General features: G+C 41.0%; 1 pseudogene; it reads right to left on the reverse strand.

Annotated features, from left to right (window-relative positions):
- Positions 1-412: 412 nt before the first annotated feature.
- On the reverse strand, positions 413-1085 carry LOC118538215 (chromatin modification-related protein MEAF6 pseudogene; annotated as a pseudogene).
- Positions 1086-6217: the final 5132 nt, after the last annotated feature.

Consider the following 6217-nt stretch of genomic DNA (forward strand, 5'->3'; position numbering starts at 1 on the left):
AAAATGCCCAATATTTACAGCCTCCCTCTGAAACGTGACCTATGTTCTAACTTCAGCATAAAACAAAACCAGAGAACATTTCTCAATGGGTATCACAGATGAAGCTGGTACCAGCCAGTTTGGGGGGACACATTCATTTCAAGAAGGGAGAAATGCACAGTTAACAACTTGCTGGAATTATAACCATGTCTTGGTCTTCTTGCAGTTCTGTTACTAAAAATGACACACAGTAAATGATCCAATGTGATCTTACAGAAATGGCTTGTCATCACGTTTCAGAACAAACTATTCAGAGTCACAGGCACTGGGTCTGGGAATGGACACACAGTAAATGATCCAATGTGATCTTACAGAAATGGCTTGTCATCACGTTTCAGAACAAACTATTCAGAGTCACAGCCACTGGGGTGGATGGCCGCACACTCAGGTGAGGGATATGTATCTTTCTGAGGTTGGAGGAGGGAAGCAGGGCTCTGCAGCCTGGAAGCTTCTGCACTAATGAGTCTTCTAATAGTCAGCTCGTGGTTTTTTGTTTAACTTCAGATCAATCCTGTGTTGGTTTTTATTCTTTAGTTTTTTACGGCTGCCATGATGACCCCCTAAGGAAGTATAAGAAGCAGCCTTCTGAGGCTTCACTCCCTGCACAGATCCGTCCAGGTCCTCAGGGTCCTCCTGGCTGGGCTCATTCTCCTGATTGTGGAAGTCTGGAGAAGTATCACTTTCCGTCCCACTTCCTGGCTCCCTCTTTTCAATGAGCTGATCCTGAACTCCTGCCAATGCTCTTACTGCAGCTGCTGAAGTAACTGAGGATTTACTGAAGAGCCACTCAGCTTCCTTATACTTCTGGTTCCTTTGATCGTTTTTGCTATTGGAGTTTTTCTGGTTGGTCAGATACCGATGCCAGCCACGAATAATATTGCCATACATCTGAGTGTCTTCCAGGTAGCTTCCTTCAAAAGCATAGATCTGTCTCTCCAAGTTTGCCAGTGTTTCCGCCAGCTCCTGCTTCCACTTCAGGAGCTCCGCCAGCTCCCGCCGGGTGTCCGGGATCTGCGGAGGCGCGGCCTTGTTGCGCATCGCCATGTTGGGCTCGCTGGTGGTATTTTGATAGGGATTGCGTTGAATGTGTAGATTGCTTCAGGTAGCATAGACATTTTAACAATATTTGTTTTCCAATCCATGAGCATGGAATGTTTTTTCCATTTTTGTGTGTCTTCCTCAATTTCTTTCATAAGTATTCTATAGTTTTCAGAGTACAGATCCTTTACCTCTTTGATTAGGTTTATTCCTAGGTAGCTTATGATTTTTGGTGCAGTTGTAAATGGGATCAATTCCTTGATTTCTTTTTCTGCTGCTTTATTATTGGTGTATAGAAATGCCACAGATTTCTGTACATTGACTTTATATCCTGCGACTTTGCTGAATTCATGGTTTAGTTCTAGCAATTTTCTGATGGAGTCTTTTGGGTTTTCTACATAGAGTATCATGTCATCTGCAAATAATGAAAGTTTGACTTCTTTCTTGCCAATTTGGATGTTTTCTTATTTCTTTTTTTTCTGATTGCTGAGGCTAGGTCTTCCAGTACTATGTTGAATAACAAGTTGAGAGTGGACATCCCTGTCTTGTTCCTAACTATAGAGAAAAACTCTCAGTTTTTCCTCATTGAGGATGATATTAGCTGTGTGTGTTTGGTATTTGGCCTTTATGATATTGAGGCATGCTCCTTCTATCCCTACTTTCCTGAGGGTTTTTGTCAAGAACGGATACTGTATTTGTCAAATGGTTTTTCTGCAACTATTGAGAGGATCATATGGTTCTTGTCCTTTCTTTTATTAATGTGATGTATCACGTCAATGGATTTGCAAACATTGAAGCACCCCTACAGCCCAGAAATAAATCCCACTCGACCATGGTGAATCATTCTTTTAATGTACTGTTGCATCCTATCAGCTAGTATTTTGGTGAGAATTTTTGCATCCATGTTCATCAGGGATATTGGCTGTAACTCTCCTTTTTAGTGGGGTCTTTATCTGGTTTTGGAATCAAGGTGATGGCGGCCTCACAGAATGACTTGGGAAGTTTTCCTTCCATTTCCATTTTTTGGGAATAGTTTTAAAAGAATAGGTATTTACTCTTCTTTAAATATTTGGTAGAATTCCCCTAGGAAGTCATCTGGCCCTGGACTTTCGTTTGTTGGGAGATTTTTGATTACTGATTCAATTTCTTTGCTGGTTATGGGTCTGTTCAAATTTTCAATTTCTTCCTGTTACAGTTTTGGTAGTTTGTGTGTTTCTAGGAATTTGTCCATTTCTTTCAGATTGTCTAATTTGTTGGCATATAATTTTTCATAATATTTTCTTACAATTGTTTGTATTTCTGTGGGTTTGTTGTGATCTCTCCTATTTCATTCATGATTTTATTTATTTGGGTCCTTTCTCTTTTCTTTTTCATAAGTGATTTATCAATTTTGCAAATTCCTTCAAAGAACCAGCTCCTACTTTCGTTGATCTGTTCTATTGGTTTTTTTTTGTTTGTTTCTATATCATTGACTTCTGTTCTAATCTTTATTATTTCCCAGCTTCTGCTGGCTTTATGCTTTATTTGCTTTCCTTTTCTAGCTCCTTTAGGTGTAAGTTTAGGTTGTGTATTTGAGACCTTTCTTGTTTCTTGAGAAAGGCTTGTATTGCTATACACTTCCCTCTTATAGAAGTCCAGAAAAAGAACACAGTGGCAGTGCCTTTGCTGCATCCCAAAGGTTTTAGACTCTCATGTTATCATTTTCATTTTTTTCCATGTATTTTTAAAATTCTTTTTTAATTTCCTGGTTTATTATTTTTTAATATTTTATTTATTTATTTGAAAGAATGAGTGAGAGAGAGAGAGCACGAGCAGAAGGAGGGGCAGAGGGAGAGGGAGAAGCAGACTCCCCACTGAGCAGGGATCCCAAGGTGGAGCTTGATCTCAGAACCCTGGGATCATGACCTGAGCCAAAGGCAGATGCTTAACCGACTGAGCCACCCAGGTACCCCTAATTTCCTGGTTTAACCATTCATTCTTTAGTAGGATGTTCTTTAACCTCCATGTGTCTTTCCAAATTTTTTCTTGTGGTGGACTTCAAGTTTCATAGCAGTGTGGTCAGAAAAGATGCATGGTATGAGCTCAATCTTTTTGTACTTCCTGAGGACTGATTTGTGACCCAGTATATGATCTATTCTGGAGAATGTTCCATGTGCACTTGAAAAGAATGTGTATTCTGCTGCTTTAGGAAGAAATGTTCTAAATATGTCTGTTAAGTCCATCTGGTTCAGTGTGTCATTCAAAGCCATTGTTTCCTTGTTGATTTTCTGCTTAGATGATCTTTCCATTGCTGTGAGTGGGGTGTTAAAGTCCTTTATTATTATTGCATTATTATCAATGAGTTTCCTTATGTTTGTTATTAACTGATGTATATATTTGGATGCTCCCAAGTTAGGGGCATAAATATTTACGATTGTTAGATCTTCTTGTTGAATAGACCCCTTTATTATGATATAGCACCCTTCTTCATCTCTTATTACAGTCTTTGGTTTAAAATCTAGTTTGTCTGTATAAGGATGGTTACTCTGGCTTTCTTTTGATGTCTATTAATATGATAGATAGTTTTCCATCCCCTCATTCTCAACTGGAGGTGTCTTTAGGTCTAGTCTGAGTCTCTTGTAAGCGGCATACTGATCGGTCTTGTTGTTTTATCCATTCTGATGCTCTATGTTTTTTTATTGTAGCATTTAGTCCATTCACATTCAGAGTAATTATTGATAGATATGAATTTAGTGCCATTTTATTCCCTGTAATGTCACTGTTTGTGGAGAGTTTCCTCTGTTCCTTTCTAATCATTGCTGCTTTTGGTCTTTTTTTCCCACTCAAAGGGTCCTCTTTAATATTTCTTGCAGGGTTGGTTTGATGGTCATGAACTCCTTTCATTTTTGTTTGTCTGGGAAGCTCTTTTCTCTCCTTCTGTTCTGAATGATAACCTTGCTGGATAAAGTATTCTTGGCTGCATATTTTTCCCATTCAGCACACTGAATGTATCTTGCCACTGCCTTCTGGCCTGCCAAGTTTCTGTGGAGAGATCTGCTGCAAACTTCCTTTTTCTTCCCTTGTAGGTTAGGGATTTCTTTTCCCTTGCTGCTTTCAGGATTCTTTCCCTATCTCTATATTTTGCAAATATTACTACAATATGTATTTTTGGCCAGCTTTTGTTTGTTTTGAAGGGAGTTATCTTGCTTGCTGGATTTGGATGTCTGTTTCATTCCCCAGATTAGGGAAGTTTTCAGCTATAATTTGCTCAAATAACCTCCTGCCCCCTTTTCACTGTGTTCTTTTTCTGGGACTTCTATGATATGAATGTTACTACTCTTTATGGAGTTGCTGAGTTCCCTAAGTCTATATTTGTAATCCAATACTCTTCTTTCCCTCTTCTTTTTGGCTTCATTATTTTCCATAATTTTATCTTCTATATCACATTCATTCCTCTGATTCTTCCATCCTTGTGGTCATTACCTGCAGTTGGTTTTGTATCTCAGTTATAGCATTTTTTATTTTGGCTTGACTAGTTTTTAGTTCCTTTATCTCAGCAGTAGGGATTTGCTAATGTCATCTATGCTTTTCTCAAGCCCAGCTAGTATTCTTATGATTGTTGTTTTAAATTCTAGTTCAGGCATATTACCTATATCTGTTTTGTTTAGATCCCTGGCCATGACCTCTTCTTGTTCTTTCTTTTGGGGTGAATTCCTCTGTCTTGGCAATTTGTCTAGGTCACTGTTTTGTGTGTGTGTTAGGAAAGCCTGTTATATTTCTTGCTTCTGAGAGTAAAGGCTATATTAAGAAGAGAACCTATACTGATCAGTGCCTGGTGCTTCAGGAAATGTTTCAGAGTGTGCACTCTGCTATTGTGTTTTGGCTGCTCTTTCCCTCAGGTCAGTCCTCTGCAGTTTCTCCTTGCCTGCTGTGGGAAGTGTTTGGCCCTTGTCCAGTGTATGGTGTTTTAACTAGGTATGCTTTGGTTTGCTTTTTAAAATAAGCCTGAACCGATTTCCACTGGAACTGAAGTTTTGCAGCACTCTATGATCAAGTAGAGTTGGTGCATGTGAGGGGCTTGTGTTGGTCTTTTGGAGGAGGGGCCTGCTGTACTGGTTCTCAAGCAGATTTGCTCTAGTAAAGATGCATCTGGGTGCAGGGGGTCAGGGCTTGGTTAAGTGGCTCCAACCTCCACTAGGGGTACTGTGTTGTTCACTGAAGTCGGTCAGTGCTGATGGGCAAGGGAAAATGGCCTCACCCCACTCTCTTGTCCCCAGAGTGGGGAGTTTGCGCTTACCACTGTTTAGAAAACCCTCACAGAACAGAAAATAGTCCCGTATTGTGTCCCAGGTTTCTTTCAGATCTCTGCCTCCACCCTGTCTGTGTCCAAGCTGTTTGCCCATCCAGCAGTTCAGTGTTCCTCTATTTTACCTCAGGCATGCAGCTGGGTTTCAAAAACTCCAAATTTTAGGGCAACAGTGTAGTGTGGACCTGCGCTGATCCTCTGGGGGAGGGTATCACCATGATGTTACTGGTGTCAGTTTGTCCCAGAAAAGCAGTTGCACATTGTGCAGGGGCTTGGAGTTCATGTTGAAGCACAGCAAAAAGCCAGCACCAAGGTTTGCTGCCCTCGGCAGGTGTCTCTCTTCCTATGCTAATGAATGGGGCTGCACATTGGCACCTTCCAGCTCTTTTGTCCCCTGAGAGGCAGTGCCACCTTCCCCTAAATGCACTCCAAGAAGGGGGACTGTCTCTCCCATTGCAACCCAGGGGATCCTCAGACCATGCTCTCTGTTCCCAGGCCTCTGTCCCCCTTCCCAACAGAAGCACCACTGTGCCCACCAGGCTTTACTGGTGATGGTGCAAACTTCTATATCTTCAGACTTTGAGCTCCACTGCTTGTAAAAACTTACGATTATCAGTTGCTGTAGTTTTCCCAGTCAATGATTTTGAGGATGTGCTTTTCTTGTGTAATCCCCTGCACACTTTTTCTCTTTCTCTCTCTCTCTCCCCCCTCTCTCTGATATCAAGGCTCCCTCCCCTCTGTAGCACCTGAGATTCTCTTCTCTCCTGAATCATATCCCTGCACCTCTTAGTTTCCACTATGTGGCCTCTTTTCTCCCTCTCATTCTGCAGTTTGTTCTCTCAGCCTTCAGATTGA

Source organism: Halichoerus grypus, chromosome 8 (assembly GCF_964656455.1).
Source record: "Halichoerus grypus chromosome 8, mHalGry1.hap1.1, whole genome shotgun sequence".
NCBI classification, from domain to species: domain Eukaryota; kingdom Metazoa; phylum Chordata; class Mammalia; order Carnivora; family Phocidae; genus Halichoerus; species Halichoerus grypus.